Source organism: Podarcis gaigeae (assembly GCF_964106915.1).
Source record: "Podarcis gaigeae genome assembly, chromosome: 5".
NCBI lineage: Eukaryota > Metazoa > Chordata > Lepidosauria > Squamata > Lacertidae > Podarcis > Podarcis gaigeae.
In genome coordinates this window covers 90,126,544-90,143,182 of record NC_139681.1, presented here as the reverse complement: position 1 = coordinate 90,143,182, position 16,639 = coordinate 90,126,544, and the positions used below count along the sequence as shown (strand labels likewise).

The following is a 16,639-nucleotide window of genomic DNA, read 5'->3' as shown; positions in this document are numbered from 1 at the left end:
AAAATAAAAAAATTCCTTCCAGTAGCATCTTAGAGGCCAACTAAGTTTGTTATTGGTGTGAGCTTTTGTGTGCATGCACACTTCTGAAGAAATGTGCATGCACACAAAAGCTCATACCAATAACAAACTTAGTTAGTCTCTAAGGTGTTACTGATGCGGGTGGCCTAGGACTTGCCTAGGACTTGCCGATCAGAGGTTTCGCGGTTTGAATCCCCATGATGGGGTGAGCTCCCGTTGCTCGGTCCCAGCTCCTGTCAACCTAGCAGTTCGAAAGCATGTCAAAGTGCAAGTAGATAAATAGGTACTGCTCCGGCGGGAAGGTAAACGGCATTTCCGTGCGATGCTCTGGTTCACCAGAAGCGACTCAGTCATGCTGGCCACATGACCCTGAAGCTGTACCCCGGCTCCCTCGGCCAATAAAGCGAGATGAGCACCGCAACCCCAGAGTCGGTCACGACTGGACCTAATGGTCAGGGGGTCCCTTCACCTTTAAGGTGCTACTGGGGGAAATATGGTGTTAGTTTTCCTGATTATAATGCTGGTGCTTCTGTCCTGTTTTCTAATGTCTCTTTCATACTTCCATACCTAACTGTGGCTTTAGGACTGATATACCAGCATGCTTCTCTAAATTTCATTCACATAAATGCGTACGATGTGACACAGCAACTTCATCGTCAGACCATGTTGCTACTCCTCAACCCTTTCTGCTTGTGCCTGCCGTAAAAACAGTATAGCCCCCAAATTTTGTCACTTTACTCCAGGGGTCAGCAAACTTTTTCAGCAGGGGGCCGGTCCACTGTCCCTCAGACCTTGTGGGGGGGGCAGGACTATATTTTGAAAAATATATATGAACGTATTCCTATGCCCCACAAATAACCCAGAGATGCATTTTAAATTAAAGCACACATTCTACTCATGTAAAAACACGCTGATTCCCGGACCGTCCACAGGCTGGATTTAGAAGGCAATTAGGCTGGATCCGGCCCCCGGGCCTTAGTTTGCCTACCCATGCTTTACTCCCAAGATTTTCTGGACTAAGGGGGCTGCAAGAGGATTTTCCCTGGAATTGAATAACAAGGAAATAAGTGTTAAGTATTCCATCGGATTTTGAGAGTGGGGTTTTTTTTTTTTTTTAAAAAGTGTGGCGATTAACAGTTAGGGAAATGTTAGGGAAACAGAACAGGCTGCTGTGTGAATGCAATCTATGTGTGAGGGTTGGAGGTGCAGCTAGTGCATGTGAACATGCTGCAGATGGAGCTTTTGTTTGTGTATGTGCACTCTGTCGCCACTTTAAGCCCAGATGTGTTCACCTGAATGCCTGAAGAGGACTATGACAGTCAGGGCTGGATTTAGGTTTGATGAGGTCCTCAGCTACTGAAGGCAATGGGACCTTTTCTATGTCCAGCTGCCCTTTGTCAACAACAAATTGTTGCTGTTTTCAGTATTGAATATATGCTATATGGTAATTTATGGACCTAATAGGTATCTAAAGCCATTTGCACATAACAAAATAGGAGCCTACACAACACAAAACACTGTTGCTGTATGTAGGTTTTATTTTATTTGTTTTCTATCTTATATTTTGGAAATGTACATCCAGTGGTTTTTTTCCCTTTAAATTTTTTTGGGGCCCCCAAGAGAGTGGGGCCCTAAGCTATAGCTTGTTTAGCTTATACGTAAATCTGGCACTGATGACAGTACTGGAGAAGTGATCCCATTTATGTTCACAAAGAAGTAAGTCCCACTGAGTTAAACTTCCTAAGAATTCTGCAACTCGTTGTTCAAGAAGAAACCTCTATCTATCCCATTGTGATTAGGGCTGGGCAATATATTGATATATCATGTAAAACCGGTTTGAAATCCATATCGTGATATTGGTTTCATAATTTTTGACCTGGCAATATAATAATAATAATAATAATAATAATAATAATAATAATAATAATAAGTTATTTATACCCCACCCATCTGGCTGGGTTTCCCCAGCCACTCTGGGCAGCTTCCAACAGAATAATAATAATAATAATAATAATAATAATAATAATGCAATATAATATCAAAAACTTCTAAAAGTCAGTTGTTTATTTCCTTGACAGCTGATGGGAGGGCATTCCACAGGGCGGGTGTCACTACTGAGAAGGCCCTCTGCCTGGTTCCCTGTAGCTTCACTTTTCACAGGGAGGGAACCACTAGATCATGATGTGTGTGTGTGTGTGTGTGTGTGTGTGTGTGTGCGTGCTTGGTATGAAAAATCACAATGAGGGGAAAAACCATGAAGTCAGACGATGCCTCTACATAGAGCCATCCCTATTTCAGACATTGTGATATATCAGTACATCACAATGTTTAGCTGGTGATATATCGTGATGATGAAATTCAGAAATTGCCCAGCCCTAATAGTGACCACCGGATACAGCAACTTTCCCCATATTTATGATATGATTCCCTGCTCTGAGAGCAAGAGCCACAGAAGGACAAAGGATGAGATGAGAATGGAAATTCATCTCCAGTCTTCCCTGATTCCTACTTGTAGTGGCTCACAGGGCAAATGGGCTAATTGCAAGTCTGTTTTAATTTCTCTTTGCCTCTTGTCAAGCCACGTGCTTCCCTTATGCTAATACCGCAAGCCATGAACCTATTCAGAAATAAATGCCTATTGCAGTTTTCACATTACAACTTCATGTTTCTTCAGATGTTTGGCTCTTGAGAGTGCAGCCGTGTCTTTACAAGAATAAGGTGAGAAAATTCCGTGAGTCTTGCAAGCAACAAATGCTTTGCATTTACATTACTGTACATTTCAGAAGCTATTTACTTCAGCAGTTAAACGACTGCATATATTTTGCAACTGGGTGAACCTGGTTAAGAAGTGAGGGGAAAAATTGAGTCAAGGCTGCTTTGCATCTGAAGATTTCCAAAACAGCTTTTGCTTCCAAGCAGGAAGTAGGAAAACTAGTATATGCCATGTGCACAAAGAGGATATGCATACACTTGCCATACATAATGATGTATTTACAGTCTACAGTCGTACCTTGGTTATCGAATGGCTTGGTTGCCAAACAAATTGGCTCCCAAATGCGGCAAACCCGGAAGTAAGTGTTCTGGTGTGCAGACGATTTTTGGAAGCCGAACTTCCGATGCAGCTTCCGCTTGAGTGCAGGAAGCTCCTGCAGCCAATCAGAAGCTGCGCCTTGGTTTTCGAACGGTTTCAGGAGTTGAATGGACTTCCAGAACGGATTATGTTCAGGAACCGAGGTACCACTGTACATGACTTTTCCCTACTAAGAAGTGATATCTATGTAGGAAATCTTATGTATATGAACTGGCCCTTAGAGCCAGGCAGAATAAAATAATTGGTTCAGAGAGGTGGAAGGGACCTTGGACGTCATTTAGCTCAATCCCCACTAATATAATGCCCTTTTGTAGGTTATTATCACGAAATATGTAGTGCTTTGCACATTTTACCAAGCACTTGAAGTTTTGTACACATTACTTGACTGGAGAACTTCATTGCAAAATTCAGAGAGGTGTGAATTTCGGAGGATGACTGAATTTTGGTTTGCATACTGTTTCAGGAAGTGCAAATTAGGCACCGTGAATGGAACCAAACTTCTCTTCTGTCCCCCGTTGTACGACTGAGTTACATCTCACCCAAATGTGTTGGCAAAAGTGGTACATTCCTTGCATTTGATGGACACTACCCCTATCCTACATCTTAAAAAGCAGAGACTTCACCTTGCCAACAAAAGTCCGTATAGTTAAAGCTATGGTTTTCCCAGTAGTGATGTATGGAAGTGAGAGCTGGACCATCAAGAAGGCTGATCGCCGAAGAATTGATTCTTTTGAATTATGGTGCTGGAGGAGACTCTTGAGAGTCCCATGGACTGCAACTAGATCAAACCGATCCATTCTGAAGGAAATCAGCCCCGAATGCTCACTGGAAGGACAGATCCTGAAGCTGAGGCTCCAATACTTTGGCCAGCTCATGAGAAGAGAAGACTCCCTGGAAAAGACCCTGATGTTGGGAAAGATGGAGGGCACAAGGAGAAGGGGACGACAGAGGACAAGATGGTTGGACAGTGTTCTCGAAGCTACCAGCATGAGTTTGACCAAACTGCGGGAGGCAGTGGAAGACAGGAGTGCCTGGCGTGCTCTGGTCCATGGGGTCACGAAGAGTTGGACACGACTAAACGACTAAACAACAACAAGCCCCCATCCTTCTGTATGCTGACAGCCATTCTTGCCCAGCGAACATTCAGTTTGGCCCAGGATGGCCTGGTTTCAACTAACCTGCTCAAGGAGGTAGTTAGAGGCCATTGCCTTACAACATCAATAACAGCAAACAAGCATCCTTCAAGGACACCAATCTGCCCCTACAATGTGCGGCCACAGGAGAATGGTGATGCAGTCTAAGAAGCATCTTCACTTCCCATGTGATAGTGGTGCTGGACAAGAAGCCTTACAACATGAATGGTGTGTATTTGCCATAGAACACGGCCCAGAATCCTCTGGGGTTCTGCAACAGGCATGCAGGAGTTTCTTGGCAAAAGCGACAGAGTTTGCCGGAGGCAGAAACTTGGGAAAACCCTCTTACAAGAATGACCTTAAGAAAAGTCAGCATCTTGTAGACTCAATTCCTTCTAAAATGAGATTTGTATTAGTCTTCCTTGGTGTACTAATATATATCAGCAGGGTGGTTGTGCAAATGAATTCAATGCATACGATAAAGATGGAAGGTTTAACAGGGCCATATAAATGCAAAAGAGATTTTGTGCCTTAAAAACCCAAAGCAAACCCCTGTAGCAACAATGGCTTTTAATGCAAATCAAAATTTGAATGGAGAAAAAACAATGTTGCATTAAAAATGGTCTTTCAACTCAAGTCTGTCTATATAATCTCTCTCCCCCCCTCTCTCTCATACCTCCTTAGAACTATCTATATGGATTCTCGTTACTTTTTCACAGCCGAGAAAATAATTGTGGAAACGAACAGACAAGCCAGGGCAAAGTATTGCACTGTAAAAGACAGTATAGATGAAAACAAGAAGGAAGGTTCGATAAGGCCCCTGTTGCAAATTGCAAACACAGTTATCTATTGCTAACAGCAACTTGCCGACACAGATAATTCAAAAATATGATGCCCGTTCATTAAGTAGCTCCAAAAGAAATTGCACACAACAATATGCCAGTTCCATCTTAGTCTCGTTCACTTTAAACAGGAGTGAAGAAGTTGTCGACTGCAGCCTTTGATTATAAAGCCATTTCTGTGCATCTGCTCCATCCTCGCCTAGGACCCTTGGCAGCCAGCGAACCGTTATCCAATTTGACAGCAATATTCCAAAGTGATAAGAGTGTGCCATTAGGGAAACGCCCCCCCCCCGTGACCCGGCCACACAACAATCCGAAAACAAGGAAGCGGAGACAACAGCGAATGAAGCAAGCAAGCACTAGGGCCCCGAGGACACTGGAACTTTGCAGATAATGCAGGTCTTGACATGTCTCCTTTTTTTTTTTGCATGAAACAACCGAAAAGCAACCCCTGCCAGAAAAGACCCACTCCAAGAAGCATCTCCGGCTGATGTCAGAATAAAAGCAAATAATCTACACAGATGGCACTTTTGCCTGCACACAGAACCAATGCTTTGTGACCAGAACCCCTACTAGGATTACCTGTCAGGGAAGAAGCAACTGCAGCAATTTACCTTGAGAGATTTCCCTAACGCCCAGGCAGCAACTCCAAAGGGTTAAAGGCAGTGACTTTTCTCCCCCCTCCCTTTTTTGGGTTACAGTACTTGCAGATCACAACTCTAGGAGGACAGAGAAAATCAAGATGCAATAGCAAGCCAGGGTTCCTTACCAACGGTCAGTGCACATAAGGGGAGACGGAGTTCAGAACTCTGACTGTGGGCAGACACAAGAGCGAGAGAGCAAGAGAGAAACTGGCAGCTTTGTTTTACAAGCCGCAACTCTCCAGCCCGGAGACGGAAAGTCAGTCTGCCGCTTGGGTGTCCTGCCACAGCTCAGCGGGTCATTGTCATGCTCACGGCGGCTTCTGCCCTGGCTTCTTCCCACCATGACCTGCAAGGCGTCCAAGTGGAGAAGGAGGGTGCTTCGGAAGCTGGAGGAGACACCGTCGCAAAGTTGCACTTGCTGAAGCTCACAATTTATGGTTTGTTAACATGAGCCGGCTGATCCAGAGAGCACGTGAGCCTTGCCTTCTCCCTGCCCTCCACCGGTCTGACACAAGCATGCTCACAAATGGAGCAAGCAGACAGCCTTGAACAGACCAGAGGAAGCTGCCTCGCTCTGTGTTAGCACCTTGGTCTGCCTGGTTCAGTATCTTTTACACTGACTGGCAGCATCTCTCCAGGTTGGTTTTGGACCTAAAGCATCTGGGGGCTGAACCTGCAACCTCCTGCATGCAAGGAAGATGTTGTACCACTGAAGCGATGGCCCTTTCCTAAACAGGTAAGGGATCCTACCTGCATCCCCCCCCAAAAAAACCCCCTGAATTTAAATATGACCTTTAAAGAAGATGGGAAAAGAAAAGAGATCCCTTGCCTGTTTGATCTTTTAATACAGCAGAAACTGAAGGCAAACAGTCCCTGCCAGCATCCTTAACTATTCAATGATCTGTTCTATTGGTGCCCAATCCCACAAAGGTGAAAACAGGCATCTTTATAAAAGTTTAAATCTCCATGTTACAGGGAGTTGAGGAGATTCACACAGGAAAGTTACAGACCTGATATTTAATACCAAATACTACCTTAAATATCATCTCAGTTTTGTGACAGTAGCACTCCCCCCCGCCATTAAAAAGTGTTTCCATATTTTCGGCTCTGGGTAAGGTTCCCATGGTGGAAAAGCAGTAAGGTCTCTCGGTTTACCAGGAGCATGGACTAGGAGTTAATATTCAGACTTTAAGGAACGCGGGTGGCGCTGTGGTCTAAACCACTGAGCCTCTTGTGCTTGCCGATCAGAAGGTCGGCGGTTCGAATCTCTGCGACGGGGTGAGCTCCCGTTGCTTGGTCCCAGCTCCTGCCCACCTAGCAGTTCGAAAGCACATCAAAGTGCAAGTAGATAAATAGGTACCGCTATGGCAGGAAGGTAAACGGCGTTTCCGTGCGCTACTCTGGTTTCGGTGTTCTGTTGTGCCAGAAGCAGCTTAGTCATGCTGGCCACATGACCCAGAAAAACTGTGGACAAACGCCGGCTCCCTCGGCCTATAAAGCGAGATGAACCCCAGAGTCGTCTGCGACTGGACTTAACTGTCAGGGGTCCTTTTCCTTTACCTATTCAGTCTTTATTCTGATTTCTGCAGCTGACTTGGAACAGGAACAGGTTAATGACTGCTGGATCTATAGCTGGTTGAACAACAATACCCAAAAATTGCTTATCAATATATCCGCATGGAAGAAGTTTTTTTGAATGGTGGGCTTGAGGGCTTTGTCCTAGGCCTTGTGCAATTGGACACCTTGGTAGATGATGTGGATAAGGGTGAAGAGGGATGCTTATCAAATTTGCACATAAGATGAAACTGGGATGATACCTAGCACTACGGAAGGTTCATACCCTTCAACATTTCTCCGATGAAAATAGGGATGTCCCATTCCATAATGATAATATTACTATTTATACCCACACCTCTTACTGGGTTGCCCCAGCTTCTCTGGGCAGCTTCCAACATTGAAAAAAACTTCCCTATACAGGATTGCCTTCAGAAAGCTTAGGGGCTGGATAACTCCATACCCTTCAACATTTCTCCAATGAAAATAGGGACATCCTAAGGAAAAGTGAGACATTCTGGGATCAAATCAGAAACTGGGACGCCTCCTCAAATCAGGGATGTCCCTGGAAAATAGGGACACCTGGGAGGGGGGACTGAAGGTTGACTCAATATTCAAACCAATCTTAGGAGGATAGAATATTGGACCAGAACCAATAAGATGAAATTCAATAGAAATAAATGTAAAGGCCTGCATTTACTGCAGCCCACCAGTGAAACCTTGCCTTGCAGCAGTACATGTGAAAAAGATATCTTAGCTGACCACAAGCTACACATGAACTAGTGGTGGGAAGTAGGTGCCAAAAAAGTTAATGGAGCCTCAGGCTTCATTAACAGAAGTGTAGGTCCCATCCGCACTGTGCATTTAAAGCTGTATCATACCACTTTAATCAGTCATGGTTTTCTCCAAAGAATCCGAGGTATGTAGTTTCATAAAACCATAGAATTGTAGAGTTGGGACTCAGCTAGCCTGGTATAGAAAAAGTGATTTATATGTGTTGTATACGCGATATAACGTTGTGTTGCCAGATGGTGATGTGGAGTCCCATTTTTCTCTACCTGTTTTCCCTGTTTAAATTTACAAAGCTTTAAACTGAAAAGCTTCTTTGATCCAGCCTTGGGAGGGATCCTGAGGATCATCTGGTCCAACCCTCTGCAATGCAGGAGAGTTTGTTAGGGGTGCTTAGAATTGAGGGAGACCCCACTTCCCCTCACAGAGCTACACTTCCCAAAGTTTCCAGGGAAGAGGATTGATGGTTAAACCATGTGGGGAACTGTGGCACCATGAGGGGAATAGGGGTCTCCTAACAATTCTCAGTATGCTTAACAAACTACAGTTCAAATTACAAACAAGGCTGGGGAGCAGAAGTTGGAGGTTTCCCTTCAGCATGCAGACCAAGGTCTAAGCTTGGCTGAGAAGATTTTCTACCAAGTGTCAAAAGGGACCAATGGGGAGCCATGGACAGGGCCAACCAGGAAGGTGTATATGAGCTGACAAAGCCCTCTTCTGGCCAAGACATGCAATTGTAGAGGACCACATTGGTTAGTAGTTAGGTTCTGGGGAGAAGCAAGACCAACCCATGGCTAACACAACTGCCCCACAGGGCCATTATTGGAGCCACAAACTCCTTGGTGGTTATCCCCGTTGGAAGCAAATGCTGTGAAAAAAATGAACATGGAAAGACACTGGCCCTCCTATAGACAATTGATAACAGAAGACCAAGGCCACTTAGAGTTAAAATCATTTGGGGAGTTAAGGCAACATATATCTGATTGGCTCCAATACCATCAGTTGAATAGTGTCTTTTTGGTAAAGAAAATTCAAAATTCCAATTGATATTATTAAAAAATAACAAAAAACTTTTATCAGAAATGTATGATTTCCTATTGGAGTGGAACCTGAAGGATGAATTTGTAATGGAGGTGCAGATAAAATGGCCCCAATTCATCAGCAGGGTTATCTATTTAGAACAGTGGGAAGAAGAAGAAGAAGAAGAAGGGTTTGGATGTGATATCCCGCTTTATCACTACCCCAACACTACCCTAAAGTGGCTAACATTCTCCTCTCCCTTCCTCCCCCACAACAAACACTCTGTGAGGTGAGTGAGGCTGAGAGTCTTCAGAGAAGTGTGAGTAGCCCAAGGTCACCCAGCAGCTGCATGTGGAGGAGCGGGGAATCAAACCAGTTCACCAGATTATGAGTCCACCGCTCTAAACCACTACACCACACTGGCTCTCAGTGTGAGAGGCTATGGCAAGTAGATATTAACTTTGCAACCTGCTACTCTATTAAATAAAACTTTATAAAAATGTTATTTAGGTGATACATGACACCAACCAAACTCGCAAAAATTTACAAACTAAAGTCTAACTTATGTTGGAAATGCGGAAAAGCTGAAGGAACAATGATCCACACTTGGTGGAGATGTGAAAAGATTAAAACCTTATTGGATATAATACATGATGAGTTTAAAAAATGCTCAGGACTTCCATAGAAAAAAAAACCAGAGGCATATCTACTGGGCATAATAAGGAGTGATATCTCACAGAACAAGAAAAGAATTTTTTATATGCCACAGCAGCAGCTAGAAGAGTTCTAGCCGGCAAACGGAAAAGCGAGGCAATACCCTCTAAAGAAGAATGGATTTATAAGCTAAGTGAATACATAGAAGTGGCAAAATTAACAGCAGCCATAAGATCCCAAACAAATCAAAATTTAAAACTAGAATGGAATTATTTTGAAGAATACATGGAAAAATACTATTCTAAAAATATATATGCTAATATGCATAGATTAAATATGTAAAGTAGATGTGAGAATATGAATATATGCCTAGTAAGTATAGATTAAGTAAGTAAGTAAGTAAGTAAGTAAGTAGGTAAAGCAAAGATGAAAATGAAATCAGGAATGGTTGTAAGAGTTGAAAATTCTTAGAAATGCAATGAACTAATCAAATTAAATTTTAAAGAAGTCGAGCTTTAGTGGAGGGAGGTCACGGGGGTGGATAAGGTGTCTTGTTTGAGTTTGTAGGGACTATATGTATTCTTTGTATATTTGTGTTATTTGTTTTGAGGTGTATTAGTGTTATTTGTATGCATTAATTTTCTCTCAATAAAATTATTAAAAAATATTTTAAAAACTCAAAAAACAACTGCCCCACAGAGAGCAAAAAAAGAGGAGAGAGTGTTTTTGTAAAATGCAACCAATAAGTTTCTCCAGATTTAATATTGCTACTAACCTGCTAGATTTGTATACAGTGAGCTCTCCATTGCAGCTCCCCTGCCCCTCAATACAAATGATGTTTATTTTATTTTATTGCTACATTTATATCTCACATTTCACATGGTTCTTCCCCTCCTTCCCATATCACCAAAGTCACCCACTGAACTTGGCTGAGTGGGGATTTCAACCGTCATCTCCCAGGTCTTAGTCCACCACTCTAACCACTACGCCACACTGGTTTTAAACATGGAGGATTCTTAGAAACCTCTTCTGAAGCAGCAATGGACTGGATATATGTATGCACATGTGGCTGTGGAAAGTCAATACAATCTATATCTTTGTGCATGGATATTTACATACCCATCCCTTGATTGCAACCATTCTGTGATGTTAATAGCATTTGGCTCTCTTGTTGCAACCAGTAGCATTTGGCTGACTGGGATGCAGAGAGGATAATGGTGATGATAAATGTTCATAAATATTCTTATCAGGGAAGTATAAAATGATTGCCATAGGAAATGCCTATGCAGACGGGGGTGGTGTGGGAGGTGTGGGACAGAAACTTTTCTTCTCCCCCTTTTGCCCCTTCCATTGAGCTGTGTGGGAGGGAATGAACCACATCAGTTCCAAGGCTGAGCCCCTCTTTTTTTGGACAAGGTCTCCCCAGCACACCTCCAGAATACTCTGTTTTAACCCCATTGCCAGACAGTCACCACTGGCGATACATCATAGGAAGCTGTCTTTGACTGAGTCAGGCCCACTGCTCCATCTCGCTCAGTGTTGTCTACACAGACTGGAAGCAGCTTTCCAGGATTTCAGACATGGGGCAATTCTCAGCCCAACCTGGAGATATGAGGGATTGAACCTGGGATTTTCTGCATGCAAGACAGATGACATACCACTCACCCACGGCCTTTCATGAATGCCCATGAAACATTCTAGTGGGGAAACACCAGGCGTTGAAACTCCAGTTAGTGTATGTGCTGTTCTACTGATGGGCGTTCCTCTCCAGCCACTTAACACCAATTCCAACAATCCTTTACAACTGGATTTCTCCCTAACCATCCAATCTATGTTTATTCAGGAGTAAGCCTCATTAAACCCATTGGGACTTATCTATGAGTTATCGCGCCTAAGGGCTTGTCCACACTTTCACTTGAACCATGCCTAGAAAGCGCTAGGGCTTTCCCACTTGTCTCCACATGTCCGAGTGGTTTTTCGTATGTCCCACCAATTTCCCTGGGAAAACATTTGTTCTGATTCAGTGGCGGGACGAGTGGAAGTGTGGCTGGGTATTACACTGGTAGAAAGACTGCTTCCAACTAACCATTGGTTCGTTTGCCAACGCTATGCAAATAATTCAAGAATATCTGATGTTTTCTGATGGCACCTAGTTTCTGTGTCATCTAGTTGACCCTGGGAAGCAGGTCAAAAATAACAGACAGCAGCATCAGCCCTTGGAGCCTTGACAAAGGGAAGTAAACAAGATATTCCAGAAGTTGACATCTTGACAAAAGGTGAAACATCCATGGGTGAAGATCTGTAACTATGGGCACCATGAGAAAAAATTTGGGATATTTCCTGGCATAATACTTAATGGTCATGCATTGCCTAGCAATACCAAACAGAACAGAGCCACAATAGTTTGTAGCAAGAATGATCTGTGATTGTGCTATGTTTTGCTCCCAACCCGCCCCTAGTTCTGTGTTCCCATGACACATGAGGGTAGTGCGTACCAATGTCAGGGAAATAAATGTAATCCTGATTTATGGGTGTTGTGTATTTTTATCCTTTCCCTTTCCTCTGTTACTCCCTAAGGCCTGACATATTCCCTGCTCTCTGAGAGCAAATACCCAAGTGAGATGGATGTGGCGAGTGCACAGATAACAAGGAGGCAGTTGCCCTGGCAACAGAAGTCCATGAAAACATTCTGAGCATCTTCTGCCTACTGCTCACTGTCCCTTGCACAGTGGCTGAAACAAGAAACAGATGTTAAATCTCAGCCCTGGGTTTTTTGTGGAAGCTGCAATTCAAGAGCAAGTAGCAGAGATAGCCCATATGTTTGCACACTAATTATCTCTTGCTCCCTACGTACAACACTGGGTGCAACGGCCAAGTAGGGATAGCCACTTAACTCTCTTCCTTGAGCCGTGATAGCAAGGCTTGGACAGCACTGTGCTTCCATGGAGGGTTTTGAAAACAGTCACAACATGCCTGAGGAACCAGTTCCTAGAAATGCAGCAAGGAAATTCTGTAATTAAATAAGATGGCTCAAAAGGTCTTGGGCCATTCCTTGGAGGTACTATGAAGATAGGCATGTCTGGAGGCAAAGGGTGGGAGCACTGACCACCAGCTTTTCATGATGTTGGAGTGGGTGCTATTGACTGCACAGTTGTGCCGATCCGCCCTGCTGAATCATGGTGATATCATCCCACATCAGCTGATGCTTTGATGACATCCAGATGCCTGCTCTACATGCAGAGAGCCAGAAAGCTTCCACTGTTCTTGGAACTGGTCCTTGGTTACTCCAGAGGGCAGGGCTAGAACCGATGGATGGAAATTCTAGGGAAGCACATTTCAGCTAAACAAGTGAGGTCCTAAGAGCTGTTGGACAGTGGGACAGACTGCCTGGGGAGGTGGCTGGCTCCTCCTTCACTGGAGGCATTTAAGCAGGTGCTAGATGGGCATCTTTCAGAGATGCTGTAGCCACATCCTGCATCTCAGGTCCTTAACTGAGCAAGGGAGTTGCGTTAGAGTCCCATCTAAAAGTCTATGGATCTACAAAAGGCAGTAGCAGCAGAGGCTGGTCTATTAGGATGAAGGTTTTGAGATGTGTCCAAGGAAACGGGGCCAATTTGCAGGTCCCCAGCTGGCTCCAGCCCACCGGCCGGCAGCCGGGTGATCTCCGGTCCTTGGCACAGCATGAAACAGTGACCCGCAGCTTCAGAACTCTTCAGAAGCTGGAGCACGCTCTAATCAGCAGAGTAATTAACTCTTCGCAACTGAAGGGCAGATAGAGGCATATGTAAAGCATATTTACAAGCAGTTTATTCAGGACAAAGGGAAAACATGACTTCTCCCTTTCATGTCCAAGCAAGCAGCGTAAGCAAAAGCTATACACAAAACGGAAGTTCCCGGAAAGCTGTGCTGGACTGTGAACAGGCATGTGACACACAACAATCATGCCTGTTCTTTTTAAGGTGGAACGGAATATCCTAACAGAAGGGGCACCACTCCACTAACTTCAACTTGACCTCAGCCGGCCCCGACTTGCCTGCCTTCATACTTGCAACCAGTTCAGAGGATCGAACTGCCAGTCAGCTTCCTCCCTTCAGTCTCAGGGCTTATGTACACTTCCTCTTTTCCTGCTACTCCCCCCCCCCCCGGGAAAACCTCTCTTTAGCACTTAAATGGAGCAAACGGCAGTTTGGGTTTTCACGAACCCTGCTTCACACTCTCTGTGCTTATTTCAGCTGGAATGTGTCCTTGACTTCTGATAATGTCTCTCGCTTCTCTGGATGGAGGCTAGGGAGTGGTGTGGGTGGAGAACAAAAAAAGGTGAAACAAAAAAAGGTGAATTTTACATTCGTCGATCCTCGCTTTTGCCTCTAGCCCTGCCCAACACTGGCATCTGGAAGGTTGTTCAGAAGGGAATGTAGCCTTCAGTCTGAAATTGTTCCCCATCCCTGTAATAGCAGAACCAAAACAATGGTCATGCCAGAAGGGCTGGAGTTTTGAAGCAACAAGGAACAAGAATGAGCTGTAAGTATTATTCAAAATACTTCAAAAGCCACACATTCTGCAGCAATGGACTGGAGCGTCCCTTCTGGAGGTCAAGGCTCATCACCAAATTGCAGAAGGAGATGAAAAAGGCTCCAGTCACATCCAGTGTCACTTGGGGAATGGGTTAAGCTTGGATTTTGCAGAGGCTTTGGCTGTGGGAGCTACTGTGCGTGGAATTGAAACGGCAGAGTTGTTTAGTGGGCAGATATAAGCTCATCCTCCTGAACGAGATTCTCAGGAAACCTTCTGCGGAAACGAATGAAATTGCTTCATTTTTTTTTATCAGTGCTTGACCAGAGTGAACGGGCAGGCCATAGCTTTAGGCATTTCAGTTAATCTGATCCCCTCCTCCTCTTCCCCATATCTAACTGAGCCAAGACAAGTCCATAGCCAGAAATCTGGTTGGAAGCCAGCTTTTACAGTAAGTAACGGCCGTGCTGTGGAATGACACAATTTGGCTGAAACAAGGCAATAATGGGAGAATCCAAAATACATTGAGGTGACCTTGCCTGAGAGTTTGATGGAGTGTCAGCAAAAGACATGCAGAGAGAGAAGAGGGTACAAATTCTAAGACTCAACAAAAGCAGAATTGGGCAGGGGGAAAATGTACAATTGTTGTACAATGTTGTGAGCCCAAAAGACCTTTTCTGATAAATCTCCAGATCTGTGCTTTGACTCCATGTGGACAGGGCTGTGCTCAGTAGGAGAACACATGCTTTGCATGCAGAAGGTCCTGGTCTCATAGGCAGGGATTGGGAAGACTCCAAGAGCTGCTGCTGGTCAGTACAGACTAGGGTGGAGGAACCTTTATTGGAAAATGATGCTCTGCTTAAAATATAACATTCCATGTTTGCTAGGTGAGCACAGGGTTAAACACACAGAGTTCTCTGTAAATTCCTAGAGGAGACTCTTTGAGGTCACATCCTCTGCTTGCTCAAGTGGGAAGGGTAACTATAGGAACATAATCCTTATCACTTCCACCTCAGGAGCACTCTCTTTCTCGTGATGCAGCCATAGGCATAGGATGCAGGATTTGTGCATCCCTGAGCACAGACACCATCTTTGATCTAAACCATGTATTTTGTAATCTAGAAAAATATTTTGCCTGACTTATTTCACTGCTATTTCCTGCTTAAATCGAGTCTGCAACTTTATGTAAGTAAATACTTATATATCCTTATAGCACAGACTTCTGTGTCGTAATTTTGTTTAAAGGGGAAGATCCTGTTCCTAGTTTCCATACATACTCATCCAGCATTCTCTTCTCCATCCAGGCAAATAAGAAGGCATTGTCAGAATTCAAGGACATATTCCAGTCAGGCAAAAAGCTCTCAATGAGAGTGTGAATCACGGCCAGCAGGGATGTGATCTGGGAAAAGTGCCAAAGGCCAGAGGTCTAGAGGTTTCCATGTCTTCCATGAATGGGAGATTTCACACCCATGCTCTATACATTGGTTTTCTACCACTTTAGCTGGACTGGCTTCCCCCGAAGAATGTGGGAAATTATAGTTAGTGGTGCCAGTCTAAAATGGCTTGTGGCATCAGAAAATCAGGAAAAGCTGATTTCTTTTTCAAGAAGGTCTTCCCTGGCACAACGCTGCTGAACTGAGACCTCTGCAGAGTTATGTGAGGACTGTTGTGTATATAAATAAAAATAAAATTTGATGATATGCAATGTTCAGACTCTTTATATTAAAAAAACCTTTACTTTCATAAACGCATAAATTTGAAGAATATATTTGCAATCTCATGCTCAGGTTTATCCCTTTTAACATTTAGGGATCTCCTCTGTCAGTCTTACTTCAGACAGATCACACTGACACACACTGTCCTTGACAGTATTTTGAGAAGTCTCTCTTGGCAGCCATTCTTCTCAAACACACAGGGAGAGAGGCATACAGGGAAAAAAGCAGTTAAAAACGACAGTTCTTGAATAACAGTCACAACAGAACGGAATGCCTCTCTCATGTGACTCACAGTCAGCCAATCAGGCTAAAAATACACAGCAATTCAACATAAACAAACATTCCCATTTCTGGGAAATAAACGGTTATCCTTAACTAGTCTTTGGGCACATCTGCACTCTTGTACCACTTTAAGCAGCCATGCCCTTCCCCAAGGAATCCTGGGAATTGCAATTTGTCAAAGGCACTGAGAGTGGTTAGGAGGTCCCTCTCCCCACCCTATAGAGCTACAATTCTCAGAGGAGAATTATTAGGAGATCCTTCTTTCCCAGGGAATGCTTACAATTATGAAGGGAAGAGTGGTCTCCTAACCACTTTCAGCACCCTAACAAGCTCCATGGCTGTTTAAAGCAGTGTAATACTGCTATCGGGACGCGGGTGGCGCAGG

General features: G+C 44.1%; 1 protein-coding gene and 1 long non-coding RNA gene across 8 annotated transcripts in view; one reads left to right on the top strand and one right to left on the bottom strand.

The window, feature by feature from the left end:
• The window catches only part of KCNMB2 (potassium calcium-activated channel subfamily M regulatory beta subunit 2), a 313,774-nt gene that overhangs the window by 75,136 nt on the left and 221,999 nt on the right, over positions 1-16,639 (bottom strand). The gene's annotated exons all lie outside the window — the stretch shown is intronic.
• LOC310845139 lies at positions 6,402-16,162 on the top strand. 2 transcript variants are annotated; one of them, XR_014564504.1, is made up of 3 exons: positions 6,402-6,464; positions 11,899-15,442; positions 15,562-16,162. It is a non-coding gene; the product is annotated as an uncharacterized lncRNA (long non-coding RNA). The 2 variants fall into 2 exon arrangements; XR_014564505.1 differs by lacking the exon at positions 6,402-6,464 and adding an exon at positions 11,049-11,283 and having other exon boundaries at positions 11,316-15,442.